Source organism: Macaca mulatta, chromosome 2 (genome assembly GCF_049350105.2).
Source record: "Macaca mulatta isolate MMU2019108-1 chromosome 2, T2T-MMU8v2.0, whole genome shotgun sequence".
NCBI lineage: Eukaryota > Metazoa > Chordata > Mammalia > Primates > Cercopithecidae > Macaca > Macaca mulatta.
The window spans coordinates 12,678,675-12,695,559 of record NC_133407.1 but is presented as its reverse complement, the minus strand read 5'-3'; the positions used below and the strand labels follow the sequence as shown (position 1 = coordinate 12,695,559).

Genomic DNA, 16,885 nt, shown 5'->3' with positions numbered 1-16,885 from the left:
TTTATATGCTACAAATTTGATTGATTGCTTGTTTTAAGGAATGAGGTAAATTAAGCTCAGTCAACTATCTGACATGCTTGTAGCTCTGAGACAGCTGAGGAACAGGTGGTCTAAAATGCATAGCCCTTTCAGTTAATTTAGTGGACTCACTTGAATCTAATTCTAAGAAAACCCATCAAGCTGTCAATCAAAGACCCTTGAGTGAAGAGAAGGCAAAGCAACAGGATTAAAGTAAAGCAATTATATTCGCCAAGCAGAGGACTTTATTTCATGAAAAGAAACAGCAATACCAACAGATGTTCAGTTGGATCAGCTGAAGTTTGTGTTTGGATTTGGATATATATATATATACATTTTTTCCCTATGACTTTTCTGAAAAAGTCCATAGAAGTGTTCTATTTTACTTTTAAGACCCAAAAAGCCACTATATAATCTCTGTTCACTGGCTGGAGTTTGCATTTTGCTTTACTATGATGGGTGAAAAAGTTTTCTGCTCTAAAAACCAGGTCCTTGGCTTTCTGTGAGTTCACGTGATTTTTGAAACCTGATGTCTTCTATTCTCCATCTATTACAGCCCTAATATTTATTAAAACTCCTAAACACCCAAGATAGGTGACATGTATAACATCTAATATAAATAAGTTCTAGAATGTAAAAGAATGTTTTGTGCAGTAGGAAGTTGAAAAGAAGCAGCCCAGTAGAACAATGGTCAAAAGATATGAAGTGAGGGAGTTTCAAATGGTTAATTATTATCAGGAGATTCAACATTTTTTAGCAGTAATCAGAGAAATGCAAAACTGTATTGATCTGGATTGGTTACTGTATGGTAAATGCACCTGACAGTGATAACCTGCGCATACCCTAAGAATGATACTATATGGCATAGGCACCTGAAAGTTCAGATTTTGGAGCTAAGGAATCCAGGAGTAGCCAACCTGGAGATCCATTCGTTATCTAAGAGGAACATCTGTGTCTCTAGCCCAGCCCCTGGAAACATGCCATACTAGAGATCAAGGCCCTTTGTTACGGGTTAAACGAAGATTGCCAGGTGGGGGTTGTTAGGGGGAGAGTGTTAAGTGAAAATTTTGTGTAAACTGAACGCTTTATGAAAGTGGTTGCTGTTCTTCTGCCCAGTCCACCACCACTGGACTCTCTCCCCTGTATAGAAGCTCTTGGCCAGGCGCAGTGGCTCACGTCTGCAATCCCAGCAGTTTGGGAGTCCAAGGTGGGCAGATCATGAGGTCAGGAGATGGAGGCTATCCTGGCTAACATGGTGAAACTCTGTCTCTACTAAAAATACAAAAAATGAGCCGGGCATGGTGTCAGGTGCCTGTAGTCCTAGCTACTCGGGAGGCTGAGGCAGGAGAATGGCGTGAACCCGGGAGGAGGAGCTTGCAGTGAGCCGAGATCACATCACTGCACTCCAGCCTGGGCAACAGAGCAAGACTCAGTCTCAAAAAAAAAAAAAAGCTCCTGATAACACACCATGTCTCATTCTCTGGTTCTGGGTCTCTTATTTGGCCTCTTGAACCTGGTGCCATCCCGTTAGAGTCAATAGAGTTTTGGCATAACAGTTACACACTGTGTTCTATTTGTAAAAATGTATTGAGATGTACACATGTATACTTTTCTGTATGTTCATATTTCAATAAGGAGTTGAAAAAGGATCAGAAAGAAGCAATAAACTAACACTTTAAAAAAAGATGTCAATTTATACCTTTACAGATTGGCAAAGATTTGAGCAACTGAAATATCCAATATTGTTAGAGTTGTAAAGAGATGTGGTACCTTCTGCACTCTTAGTGGGAATATAAATTGGTACCCTCTTCTGAGAGAGAAAAAAAATCTGGCACTATTTAGTGGAACTGAGAATGCTCAAACTCTAGAACACAACAATCCCACTCCTGGATATAACAAAAAAATATAGGATCTCAAGGAGAAATGTAAAAGATAATGAGCATAAATAACAGTTCCTTAAATCTGATATTAAAGTGCCTGGAATTGTGCTTTTCACCTATGTGGACCACATACATACATAGTAACTAATGTGGCAGGGAAATGGAGAAGATGGAGATGGGACACACCTTGTTGGATGCAAGATGAAATGCAAAAATAACTGAACTCACCAAGTTAAATATGTTTATGAGTAAATGACATATTTCTCCCTTGATTCCTAGGCTTGTGGAAGAAACAGGAAAAAAGAAAAGAGAAAAAAATATTTGCAGACAAGGAAGTTCATGATAAAAAGATAATGAAGCTGGCCTGAAACAATTCAAGTTTCCAAAATGTCTCTGGAGCCACAGGAAGCCTCAGAAAGCCATCCTTGGAGTTCAGACGATGTCCTGAAAAGTCACTGAAGAAGACAAGGAATTATGAAATGACAGAACAAGCAAAGAAATTATATTCAGCTGATATAGGGAGTGGGCAAAGGGTAATAAAAGAAGAAGGCCCGGAAGCGAGATAAATCAGTGAGCAACAATACAGGCAGAAGTGAATTGGCTGAAGAGCTAATTGGGTTTAATAATTATCATCCCCTCCTCACGCACAAGCGCATCAAAGTAGTTTTGTATTCTTCATCAGAAAGATAACCTCCCCAAATCTTATAAACCTAACAGAGAAAGCCAAAGTGCCCCATCTCTAGACTCCACTCCAGACAAATGTCTTTTCATTTTTCTTTTATAGTTTGTTTTTGTTTTTGTCCCATTTATGTTGAAAGAAAAGACATTACAGGTGCCATCTGTCCAGCTGCATCACCTCTAGAACATTGCCTGGTGAGATCATAGAGGACTGCTATATCCCAAGGATTAACTAACTCTCCCATAGTTTCATTCCTTGCCTTACCTTTTCAGTACAAAATGCATGCTGTTAGGGATTACCAGAGAAGAAATTCACAGCAGAAACAGCCAAGGAGACAATCTTGCCTTCACCTGAGTCCCACACAGGATGAGAGAGGTAATCAGAGGCATTACAGCCTCTTAGACATGTGTAGACTATTGAATTAATTACACAGTTCTGCTTTCTCCTTTGTGTCTGGAAATCAAATCCAAAAGAGCTACAAAGTCTTTGGAGAGGACACCACTAGGTCACTAGCCAGATTCACATTTTATATCATAAGGATTGATTTTTTTTTTTTTTTTTTTTTTTTTTACCTAGGATTGCATAAGGAGACCATTGAAACCTACATACCTACATAATTGTTACATTTGGACAGATTTTCAGCATTGTAAAGACCACGAAACCCCATCTGGCCCCCTGTAGGGTCTTATTATTGCGGTCAGGTAGCTAAATAAATGTGTAATCTGTAACTGCTGGCATAAATTACCTATTTCTTAGCCTTCTCCAGAGCATGAACAAAATCAGAGAGAGACATAGAAATTCTTCTTTGTAATACCATTTAATGTGGGCAAATTGATGAAACAGCCTATGTAGCTCTTTCATTAAGCAAGTGACCCCTGAAGGGGAATGCACAGCAGCTGGAATTATTCAGCCAATCAAGGCAAGCAGGTGTAGATGTGACCTACTGGATTCGCAGCTCAACTTCACAGACTTTACAGCTGGGTTAAACTCTTGCTGTTTTCTCAAAGCTTGGGCCTGTGTCAGCAGCAGCAGCAACAGCATCGCCAGGGAGCGTTTTAGAACACAGATCCTTGGGCCTCACCTCGGACACACCCAAACAGAATCTGCATTTAAAGATCCCCAAGTGATTCATGTGCACAATGAAGACTGAGAAGCATTGGTTTAAAGATGTGATACTGAGATGACCAAAAACTGCCCCCAAAGCTATCTGAGGTCTAAGTTCACCAGAGAGACATGAGGAAGAAGGATATATGTAGTATATTCGTTTACACGGGCTCTGGAATCAGAAAAAAAGGGATACAAACACTGGATCAACCTTTACCAGTTCTACGCCCTTGGGTAAGTTGTCAGTCTCTTTACTTTCAGGTCCCTTCCCTCTAAAGTGGGACAATAATATTACTTTCTTCATAGGATTGCAATTTTCTTGCTAAGCTCAGAGCAGGTCACCTATAAGCCCTCAATATCAGTTCTCTTATGATTCGAAGGTATAGATACTGATGGCATAATCTGGGAAAGAATAATTGAGTCCAACTACCTCTGCTGCAGACCTTGATTATCCCTTGATTATAAATACTGCTGCAGGGTTCTGTGCTTGCTCTGCTTGCCTCCTCCTGGCTCAGTTCTCTGCAGGAAAACGTGGATCCTCCAATGTCAGATTCTAATACATTTCTCAGTTCCACTGATATTGGAAAGAGACCACTTTTTACAACATGCTAAGGTCTTAGATGCTGAACAAAGTAAGATAAAGAAAATGTATAGGGATCCTTTCCATGCCAATAGCACTCACGCAAACATGGTGAATGTTCCTAAAACCCACCGGACTTTCTGTAAGAAGTGGGGCAAGTACCAACCCCATAAAGTAACACAGTACAACAAGGGCAAGGATTCTCTGTAGGCCCAGGGAAAGTGGCATTCTAACAGGAAGCAGAGTGGCTCTGGTGGGCAGACTAAGTTGATTTTCTGGAAAAAGGCTAAAACTACAAAGATTGTGCTAAGGTTTGAGTGTATGGAACCCAACTGCAGATCTAAGAGAATGCTGGCTATTAAAATATGCAAGCATTTTGAACTGGGAGGAAATAAGAGAAAGGGCCAAGTGATCCAGTTCTAAGTGTCATCTTTTGTTTTATTACTGTATTAGTCCGTTTTCACACTGATGATAAAGATATATCTGAGACTGGGCAATTTACAAAAGAAAAGTTTAATTGAACTCACAGTTCCACGTGGCTGGGGAGGCCTCATGATCATGGTGGAAGGTAAGGGAGATAAGGATATGTATAATGGGTATAAACATACAGTTAAACAGAAAAAAAAATAAGTTACAATGTTTGATGGCAGAGTAGGATGACTAGAGTTGACAGCAATATATTGTATATTTCAAAATAGCTAAGAGGGGACTGCAAGTGTTTCCAACACATAAAAACAATAAATACTTGAAGTGATGGATATTCAAACAACCTGATTTGATCATTATACATTCTATGCATATAACAAAATACTACACGTACCCCATAAAAATGTACAAACATAGGCCAATAAAAAAGTGAGAGAAGGGCCAGATAGGTGCAGTGGCTCACGCCTGTAATCCCAGCACTTTGGGAGTCCGAGGCAGGTGGATCACTACGTCAGGCATTGGAGACCAGCCTGGCCAACATAGTGAAACTGTCTCTACTAAAAAAAAAAATAGAAAAATTAGCTGAGCATGGTGGTAGGCACCTGTAATCCCAGCTACTCAGGAGGCTAAGGCAGGAGAATCACTTGAACCTGGGAAGCAGAGGTTGCAGTAAGCCAAGATCGTGCCACTGTACTCCAGCACAGGCAACAGTGCAAGACTCGGTCTCAAAAAAAAAAAAAAAAAAAAAAGGTGAGAGAAGACATTTATTGTAGCACAAATAACTGACAAATGACTATGAATATGTAAGGAAGTTTTATAAATCAATAATGAAATATAACCTATTTTTAATTGGCAAAATACTTAAATATTAACTTCATAAAAGAGAATACTAAAAATGCCATAAACATGAAAAGGTGCTCAAGCTCATTCATCATTAAGGGAATGCAAATTAAAAAGACAATGAGATGCCATTATATTTTACTAGAATTGTGAAAATTTAAAAGACTGAGAACTTCAAGTGTTGCCAAAGATGTGGTACATTTTGAGGACTCCTTCACAGCTGCTAGAAGTACAAATTGAAATTACTGCCTTAAAAAATTATTTAGTGTTACATACTAAAGTTTAATATGCCTATACACTACGATTCTACTTCTGGTTAAATATAAATTTAGAAATAAAATGAAAATATACTGTATAATATGTATATAAAATATATGCACTTTTGGACCAAAATGCTTGCAAAAGAATTTTTATAGCAGTGTTTTTCATAATAGGCAAAATTTGGAATTTGAATATGGCTCAAAGTCCGTCAAGTCTAAATATATCAATAAATCATGATATATATTTATACAGTCGAGTACTTTACATACAACAATGAAAATCAACATTTCACAGTTAGTTATACGCAGAAACATGGATGAAGCTCACAAAGAAACTGAATGAGCAAAAAAAAGCCAATGCAATAGGCTGTTTTATATACAGGGGTTACCTATAGGATAGAAATTTGCCTTTTCAGGAAAAGGGAAGAATGATGACCAGGAAGACCAAAAGGTAACTTTTAAGGTTCTGGCATCCCATGTCTTTACCTAGTGGGAATTATATAGGTGTACTCATGTTCTGATAGTAAATATGTGAGATTTTCCTGCATGTGTTATACTGCAATAAAAACTTAAAACATACGAGGTTATTTAGTGGCTATAGAATCTCGGTTTGGGAAGATGGAAAATTTCTTGAGATAGATAGTGGCAATGGTTGCACAACAATGTCAATGTACTTAATGTCCCTGATCTGTACACTAAAACATGGTTAAAATAGTAAATTTTAAATTATGCATATTTTTATCACAATAACAAACTTTAAAAATAAAATAAATGCAAATGAAATCATGTAAGAAGAAAAGCTGTAAGATGACTCATGAACAGAGCATTGGTTAAAGCACAGGGGAGAGTATATAAACAGGCTTAGGTACCCCAGCAGACATTATGTTATGTGGAGCAGTGTGGGGAATTACCAGAGAAGGCTGAGCAGATGTGTGTCCTATTCCAAGGTAAATTCTGTTAACTCTGTGAAACTGGTAGTGATATATAAAATTAATATGTAATACACAAGTTTAATCAAAGTAAGAATCAAAAGTTTCCCAAATCCCAAAGCAGTTTTTATTTTGTGAAAACAAAAACAAGCAGACAGCGATATGAGAATCTAGGAGCTTTTAGCTGATTGCTGTGTCCAGTAAGAAAGATGTGGGAGGCAGAGGGCTCTGAGATATACAGTTAGGGAGGTGTCTTTGGGTATATCTAACCCTGAGCTCCTAGACCAGATTTCAGAAACCAGAAGAAATAGGATTGGTGATTGGACATTAATTTTTGTGTACATCTCAGCTAGTGAGATAATAAGAACCTAATCACAGTAATTTCTAGGATTAAAACATTGCCATCACTCAAAATTTACAATAGATGCACAACACAGCCAACTTGATAAAGCAAAGTGTCAATTTTATATATATACATGAATAAATAACTACAAAAATGAATTCTTAGGGATGTTTGCTGCTGATCTCAGCGGAGCAGCCTAGCTCAGGACATTGAATTTCTGAATTCAATGCACCTGACTTTGGATTTCCTTCAGAGCTAAGCCCACTTCCACAACTTTTATATTTCAAGTCGAGTGTTTCATAGTACTTGTATTTTGTGTCCGTTTCATTTGTTTTGCTTGTTAATTGATTTTTCATTTATTCAGTTATTATTTATCCAGACTCATTGAATTATGAATGGTGCTAATGGAATTTAAAGATGAAAGACATTGGAAACTACGCCACAGGACACTTACATCCTGGTAAGTTACATCCAAACAAGCCATTACTATAACCACGAAGTAAGTCTCCCCACATCAAACTTTCTTTTCAAATGTTCTCCTTGCTATCCCTACAGGATACCTCTTGCATTCCTTTTTTTCTAACATCTTTCCTTACACTTCATTCTTCGTTTCTCTGCTCACCGGCACTCACACTGACTTTGAATACAAGTTTAGAATTGGTCTCATGAGCTGATAACGAGAATGTATTTCCTCTCCTGTTTTAAATAACATTGTTTCCAGGTGAATTATCTCTTTCAGTTTGTGTGTACATCCTGAGAGATCATTGCCTAATTTTAAAGAAAAATGACAAGTGGAGTATGTTCTCATGATGTCTATGGAGCAGCAGCTTTTCAGTGAACATGGAAACTTGATAGTTTTAATCTCAGAGGAAAATAAAAACTAGGCAGAGACAGTAGTGGTGCATTAGACAATAAAAAATATCGAGAAGATCTGGAAACAGAGAAATAGATATACTTTTGATTCCAAATCCAACAAACATTGCCAGGAAATAGCACAGATTAGAACTGGAAGGTATGGCTGATGGTAGGGCTCACTGCTGGACAAAGAGGAATGCATAGGCTGTTGGAATTTTTGTTTGCTTTTTCTGTCTGTGATCACAAGGGCTCATGATGCCAGAAGCTCCCAACAACAAATAATGATTCCTGTTGACCATGGTCTGTGTTGCAATTTCCACACTTACTTGTCCATAGCATGAGCTAAGTCAATTATTCATAGCATCAGCAACTTGGCTTCCCCCATTTCCGGGATGCTTCTTCAACATTCTAATTGTAAAATGTGAACACCTAAATGCTGACATATGATGTATTAAATAAGAATCAACTGTCTCTAACTCTCCAAATTGACCCTTCAAGGGAACAGAGGCAAACTTAAAAAAAAGCCAAAAACTAGTTTTCCAGGGTCACCACCTCCCAAAAGACAAAATAGAACAAAACAAAGCCAAAACAACTTCACTCTGTATTAAAATACAAGCAGTTATGAAATTTTAACAACTGTAGACTTTAAAATTGCTCTCAGGTAGATTTTCACCTGTTCATCCCCACTGCCAGTGTTCCAGTACAAGCCCTCATCATCATATTCTGGATTGTGGCTGTCACTGCCGCCTAACTCTTCTCCCAACCTCCAATTCAAATTAATGGAGTAGACTCTCCACAATAGATCTGATCATCCATGGCGTCCCATTGTCATGGGGATTGCATTCAAATTCTTCCATGTGGAACACAAAGCCTGTCACCATCAGGTCCCAAACAATCTTTTCTCCTCTGTCCAGACTTCCCCCAGCTTGCCCCACATTTCCTGTGCTCTTCATGTGCTCACTTCTGAAGATCTCCTATTGGGCTGCCTTTATTCAAGCAGTTTCCCCTTCCAGGAACTCCTTTCATGTTAACAGCCATTTGTGTTGTGTATTTTAAAACTGGATTCTGTGGTTGCCCTCTTCCGATAAGTTATTGTGTATTTTTATTTTCCCATCCTAAGGCCTCCATGATCTGATCCCTACCTACGTCTCCCCTCTAGAACTCCCTCTTTTCTTCTTCTTCCGAGGTCTCTATTCTCTATGGGCTGACTCTTCCTTTTCTCCTGGTACATTTCGCCTATTCCTGTCTCAGGCTTCTGCGTGTAAACCATTACTGTATGTGAATCTTGCCTCCATGGTCACTCCTAGATAGGTTAGGACTCCCTGCCAACGTTCTGACTTATCACACATTAGTTCTTTATTCACACATATTCACTTTCTATGTAAATGGGTAATTTAGCTAGACTGAAATCTCCCTGAGGTCAGGGGTAGTGACCTGTTTGTCCTTTGCCTACATCTACAATGTAGTAACTATTCACTGTTTGTTGAAAGACCTCAATATAATAATGAAATAAATATAACTTTAAATAAATATAAATTATATATTAATCATAATAAAAAATAATAAAAGTACATTATAGAATAATTACAAACTGTCAAACCACCATCATGTTCTCCACTAAATGAAATGACTTATCCAAGAGAATGTGTCTTCATAAAACATCAGAATTTGAGAATATTTTTAACTAATTGGAGAAAAGGCATGTTTTCATTTCTTAAATATCTGAATTGTATACTATTAGGAGATTTTATTTATTTCAAATTCACACAATCTCATGTGTAAGTGTTCTTTGAGGTTACTATGTTTAAAGTACACAATAAGAATAATTTAAATTAATTTCCTTGTTTATGTATAAATTTTTTGCTAAAGCATTTATAGTAGTAGTATCTAATATATTAAACTATCTCCTTAAAATATGATTGGCTATCAAATACTTTGAAACAAAATAATATAAAAAGCAAAGCATACAATCAAATACTTTTCCTCAAATTCCATGGATTCTAATGAAAGGAATGTCAGTTGGGATATTTTTATTATGTTTAAGCTTCTAATATTATCAGTTACATTTTAGCCGGTTCACACAACCCTAATGTTGATTGAAAATTGCCACGTGCCCTACATATTTCTCATGTGAACACATTTATAACATCTTTTTTAAATGGGAAGCTTTCTCAAGTTAGAGAAGTCTTTAGTATTATTGTTACAGCTATGATTTGGGGGTACACTGCTGTGGGCAAACAATAATGAGGGTCACTGAATCAAATCTGGACTTTGGGCAGAAGGCTCAGAGGTATTATGGTGCCCATTCTCTCAGCATATTGTGAAAAGAAATTCTTGGGTTTGGGCATAGCTGAATACACTGTGGAACTGCACTCCACTCAAGGAATCTATTCTGTTCTTTTTCCTAAGACAGATATGACAGCAACACTGCACCTTACACTTGGGTGCCAAGTGATCTGAGATCAGATTGTTTAGCAGAGTGCTAAGAATTGCCAGGCTTCAAGCAGTCCATGTAGAAAATGTGGGGGCTTTGGTCCTGTAGGACTTGAGTTTGGGCACAGCTCTTCCCTCTGGGAGAAGACCAAAACATTCATATGAGGCAACATGGGGGGGCCTGAGGTAACTCCTTAGAAATTCTGGCTGCCATCTCCATGCACACCTTCTCTATTCACAGGCTCTTATTTTCATGATGACTGAGTTGACACTGAGTCCAAAATATTTTTTTTCTTTCTCTCTAAGGCACTGAATATAGAATGGCCTGGAAACTTGACTTGTTAACCACAAATCAAAGGAGAAATTAATCTTTCAGTGATAATTGCATGAATATAAGAACACAGAAAAAAAGGCAAAGCAACTATTCTTTCTGTGAATACCTGCTCATGCCTGTTAAATCATCTATCCCTCCAATGCCTCTGTGAAGTAGATGTTACTAGTGCTCTTATAAAACTAGAAAAACTCCTTAAAACTAGAAAAAGGAGAATCAGTATGCTGAATAAATGACTCAAGACTTCATTGCTCTTGAAAGGCAGTCTTGTCCGAATCCAGGCACCGTTTGTTGGGGCAGATTTTCTATGATTCTCTTCAGAGTTACTATAAACACAAAACAGTTTGTTATATAACTATACAAACTGCATGAGTCAGTGATTTTGTGTTATCTGCAGGCCCAAGATACTGTGTCCGTTACTTCCTTTTTTCATTCCTACTCCATGTAATCCTCCACTTGAGTAGATTTGCTCAAATTCTCATTAAACCAAAAATCAGGGTTTTTCCAAGTTTCTTTAATTGATGAAATCCATTTAAAAAGTAAAGTCTAACTCAGAAATCCATGATATATAAATGACCACAGAGAAACTGCTTTGATTGAACTTGGGGTGGGAGATCCACAGCCCCACCTTCTACTCAAATATAAATAAGGTGTCCCTGAACACTTTTTTGAATATTGAACTTTCATGGACCATGCAATTTGAAAGCCACCGCTTTCATCAGAAAGTTTGCTATAGAAAACAAGTATCATGCCTAGCCTTGAGTTTTCTGGTTATCTTTCTCTGTCTTGGACAGAGAAGGCCATTCCCAGCAGGGGAAGGGATGGTGGCTCACAATCTGTTGAGCTGCAGCAGCAGCAAATGAAGGACAGAATTTTTCTAAAGTTTTAACTCACGAAATGGGAAAAATTACCTCATTACCCCAGAGGCCTGTTACTGCAACTCAATTGTATGGTATACAAATGTTTATGTCATAAAAGTTATGCTTTCTATATATCATGTTGGAAATTCAACTACCCTCACCCTTACAATAAACTCCTATGACATTGTGTGGATTTGCAGTTTGAGTCCATTTGTCTTTCTGATCCATTAATAGTGCATTTATCATCAAATGAACTTAAAATGATTTGCTGCTGTCTGCTTTCAACAGTGTGGATAACCAAGGCATTGACATTGACTGGTGAATTTCACTATAGGGCAGAGATTATGAGTATACAGGAGGCTGGTACAGATTTAATGAAAAGAGAGAATAACAGATTCAGGAGCAGGTAGAAATCAGAACAAAATGCAATCACTGAAAAATTTACCCTTTGTTATAGTGCTTCTGCAAATATGAGGTTACAAACACAGCTCCTCTTTCTGACATTGACAAGGAGTTTACATCGTTACCTACAAGTGTTTACATTGTTCCTGCATCAATAGATTTTACTTACTGATTTGTCCCCAGAGCCTAAAGTGAAAATGAATATTATGCTTGTCTTTATTGTTGGGTGGTAAGAAAAAGAAGGTTTGTGTGAAACCAGTGTTGCCTTGGCCTCAATTTGTCATTTAAAAAAAGGTAAAGATATTCAGCTGCTTCAGTGGGTTAATCAGATAGTCATTGCAGAGACTGTAATATCAGACATCAACTCTCTAGGGGCTCCTTCAGCCATTACACCTATACAATCACTTCTACCTTTAAAACAATCAATAGTAACAACAATAACAAAAAGTGACTTTTCTGTTCCTTCTAGGAATTATCCAGTTTCTGCTTTCAAAGCCAAACAATAAGCCATCTCCTAACTCAATCTCCACATTACTAGCTTCATTCTAGATTCTAAAACTTGACTTTCCTTAAGGCTCTAATCTAATTCTCCCCTTTCAAAGAGCAGTGAGCACCACCTCAGGAACTCCATGGTGTGTCTCAAGATTTCAAGCTGTTTGGGGTGGCCCTGAACTTGCCCAGAATTCATTGAGTTACCTTAGAAGTATCCATGAAAGAGAGAGGAGACTGTCTTCAAGCAGTAAGTCTAACCAAACCATTAAGTGGAAAATAGGAAGAGCAGGAAAACTCTGGGGAGGAGCAATGAAAAGGAAAACTGGGGTCCAGATATAGAATTTCTCCATTTTTTTATGAAGAAACTAATCCACACTAATATAAGCAAGGATTAAACATTGCCACCGAATTTCCTAATTTCTGCAGCCTTCAGCTTATGACAGTCTTAGGATTCCAAGAGGTAATCTTAGGATCTGATCTTCTAAAACTGCCTTTGTGAAAACTGTAACAGTGAGAAAATTATGACAGTGAAGGAGGTCTGTTGAGCTGCTGCAGCAGCAAATGAAGGACAGCCTTTTAACCAACTCCAACTTGCCTTTTACCTCTAAACCGCCTTTGGTCATTCCTGGACATGGGCCAAGTTAATTTTGGGATAAATGTTTATAGCTTAAGTGAAAATAGGCCTTCCTAAAATTAAACCACATTTTTAAAACAATGAAAGTCCATCAGGTTAGGAAGATGAGAGGGGTCTGAATTCTGCAAAGACATAGGAATAAATGATTACCAGTCACTGTTTTGGAGATCACAAGATTTGCAACTTCCCCAATTACTCCTATAAATAACCACACTATTATAGAACCTTTGGCCTATTGGCCTTTTAAGATGTCTTTTCAGACTTTCACATTTCTGACTAATGGATAACTCTACCCAGACCACAGACTGCTCTATGACCTTTACTTGGAAGTGGATGCAGAGCATAAGAATTGTTTTTTACACACCTATATTTGGATTCCTCACCAATAAGCATTCCCCATTCTTTAACCCCTAGCCCACCAAACTATCCTTGAAAAACCCTAGCCTCCAAATTTTCAAAGAGGCTAATTTTAGTAATAATAAAACTTCTGGTCTCCATTTAGATGGCTCTATGTGTATTAAACTCTTTACTGCTGTATTAGTCTGTTTATACACTGCTGATAAAGACACACCTGAGACTGGGCAATTTACAAAAGAAAGAGGTTTAATGGACTTACAGTTCCATGTGGCTAGAGAGGCCTCACAATGATGGCAGAAGGCGAAAGTTACCTCTTATTTGGTGGTGGCAAAAGAGACAGCTTGTGCAGAAAAACTCCCATTTTTAAAACCATTGGATCCCATGAGACTTATTCCCTATCACGAGAACAGCACAGGAAAGTCCTGCCTCCATGATTCAATTACCTCCCACTGGGTCCCTCCCATAACACATAGGAATTCAAGATGAGATTTGGGTGGGGACACAACCATACCATATCAATTACAACTCCCCTAGCTTGATAAATCAACTGTTTCTGGATAGCAGGCCAAAAGAACCCATTAACTAGTTAGATATCTGGGGGCTCATCCAGGATAGCCCTTGTGGCTACCTGCCTGTGGCTTGGCAAACCCTCACTGGCAAAGGATCTGAAGGCCAGCCCAAGCAGCCACCTAGTGGGAAATGGATACACTTCCCACGTCCACTGGGTTTGTTTCAGTCTGTCCTCATCTGCCACCACTGGTGGTTCAAGTCAGGGGAACTATTGGAATCATACTTCAGACTTTTTATTTACTCCCCAATAACTTAGATTATCCATTTTTCTTCATTAATGCATGAAGAAACTCCTCACAGAAATTCAGTTGGTGGGATGAATTTCCAATATCCCACACATTTTTCCATAAATGTATTGTGATCATGTCAATACAAACCTGATAATGTAATACAAACATGATAATGTAAATAAGCCTGCAGATGCATTTTTTTAGAAATTCTATTTGGGATAAATCCCTCACTGCTCAGCTTCTCTCTAACCCTTATGATGAGGAAACAACACTGAGGAACCATCTTATGGAAAGTAAAAGCATTCATTGGCTGCCACAGTCAATGCCAACACTGAACTCTTTCACCCAGAAGAGAAGGCCAATGCTTTGACAGTTTGTGCTTCTACTTCTTTGCATACCCACCCACCCAAGGTGCTCTCTGAAATTTAAAATTAAAATTCTGGTAAGGAAAGCATTTTCCCCCTCAACTCATCTGAATCTACAATATCAAAAGAGGCACCCATGTAGAGCAACTCCCAGAATTAGACAAGAACCCTCTGTCTCAGGCAAACTCAACAGTGTGACAAAAATCATGTAACTTTGGTATGATGGAGGGAGGAGTGCAACATACTCACTCTTTCAGAAACAACAACAGAACTGCACAAAACTGTCAAAACCACTATTTCAGTGCTCTGAAAATTGGCCAAAGACATGAAACAAACAGAGGCACATGTATTCATTAAACTATTTAACTTCTCAGAAGGACAGCATCTTTTCCCCATACCATCCCAGCCTCCACTCTTTCTCAGTGTGGTCTTTCAACCAGGGCAGGGATTAGTGCCTTTATACAAAAGGACCAAGAAAGATCCCTCAGCCCTTCTGAAATGTGAGGTTCTAACAAAAAGACAGCTGTCCGTGAACAAGGAAACAGGCCTTCACTAGACACCAGCTGTGCTGGAGCCTTTATTTCAGTCTTCTGGCCTCCAGAACTGTGAGAAATAAATTTCCATTGTTTCTAAGTCACTCGGTCTATGATATTTTGTCATAGCAGCTCTAACAGACTAAGATACCCTTCGTGAATCTGGAGAAAAGCTATTAAGATAGGCCTTATTCAAAAGACTCTAAATTAATAGACATATTAATTTTTAAAGTATTATAAAGCTCCGTTAATTTTAAAATGGATTATAGAATAGAAATTCAAGAATAGCACTGTCCAATATAACTTTCTTCAATTATGAAAATACATAGCTGTGCAGTTTGATACATTGGCTGCTATTCACATGTGGCTTTTGAGTACTTAAAATGTGGCAAGTATGACCAAAAAATTGAATTTTTTATTATATTTCATTTTTAATTAATTAAAATTAAAATAGCCATATTTGCCTAGTGGCTACCTTGTGAGACAGCACAAATCTAGACAAAAACTAAATATATATTATAATTTGGTTTATGGAAAATGGATATTCAAAAACAATGGAGAAGGAAGGGATAATTGTCACAAACTACAGAATACTTTTTAAGGCTTTCCACTTAAAAAATACAAATTAAGGTAATGTGATACTATTTTTACTGAATTAAATTGGCAAAAGAAAAAAATTACCCATTATTAAGCAAATTGTTTTCTAATGTATAGAAGAATGTGGAAACTTGATCTTTAAGACACTGCTAATTGCAGTATCAAGGAATCTAGTTTCTGGAAGAAAATTAGGTGTGCATATGAAATAATTTAAAATTGTGCTGATAGTTGACTCAAGAATTCCACTTGTAAGTAATGGCTTTAGGAAAATAAATTAAATGAGCTAAGTATTGGTATGGGCTGAATTTAACCCCCACCCCAGAGATGTTTGGAAACATAATCCTCATGGTGGTGGTATTAAGATGTGAGGCCTTTGAGGAAGTGATTATGTCTTGAGGGCTCTACTATCCTAAATTGATTGTGCTTTATGAAAGGGCTGGAGGGAACTAGCGTAGGCACTTTTTCCTCTTCTGTTCTTCCACCACGTGAAGACACAGCATTTGTCCCCTCTTTTGCCCTTCTGTCCCTTTTACCATGTAAGGACACCTAGACAGTACCATCTATGAGGAATGGGCCCTCATCAGACATCAAAGCTGGCAGTGCCTTGATCTTGGTCTTCCCAGCTCCACAACTGTGAGAAAATAAATCTATACTGTTCATAAGTCACCCAGTCTCAGGTATTTTGTTACAGCAGCGCAAATCAACTGAAGCAAGTGTGCTCACTACTGTTTACAACAACAAAACACTGGTAGTAAGTTAAATATTGAAAAACAGAGGACTAGTTAAATTGATTTCTAGTCCTAGTTAATCTATTGATTAAATTAAATTAATCAATAGATTAGTCAATTAATCAATCAATTGACTAATCAATTGATTAAATTAAATTGATTAAATTGTATTGGTAAAATTATAGTGTACATTAATATTTATTGAACAGAAAATATGATTGTTAGTATACACAAAAGGTGGTTGCAAAACATTAGCAAATGTATTATTTCATTAATATATATTCCATTCTTTTGATCTCTTTGTCTATGTTTATCTGTCTTTAGATCTATAGGCAGGGAAATCAATAGAGCAGCAGGGCTCATCTCTGGGTGATGAACTTACGGGCATAGCAATTAGGAATCTCTGTTGGCAAGTACACAAACGAATTCCCCTTATGCA

General features: G+C 37.7%; 1 long non-coding RNA gene and 1 pseudogene across 1 annotated transcript; both read left to right on the top strand.

The window, feature by feature from the left end:
* The first annotated feature begins 2,177 nt into the window (after positions 1-2,177).
* LOC144339004 (uncharacterized) lies at positions 2,178-11,728 on the top strand. The gene is made up of 3 exons (XR_013413528.1): positions 2,178-3,915; positions 7,439-7,519; positions 10,654-11,728. It is a non-coding gene; the product is annotated as an uncharacterized LOC144339004 (long non-coding RNA).
* LOC100426443 (large ribosomal subunit protein eL42-like) lies at positions 4,370-4,684 on the top strand (annotated as a pseudogene).
* Positions 11,729-16,885: the final 5,157 nt, after the last annotated feature.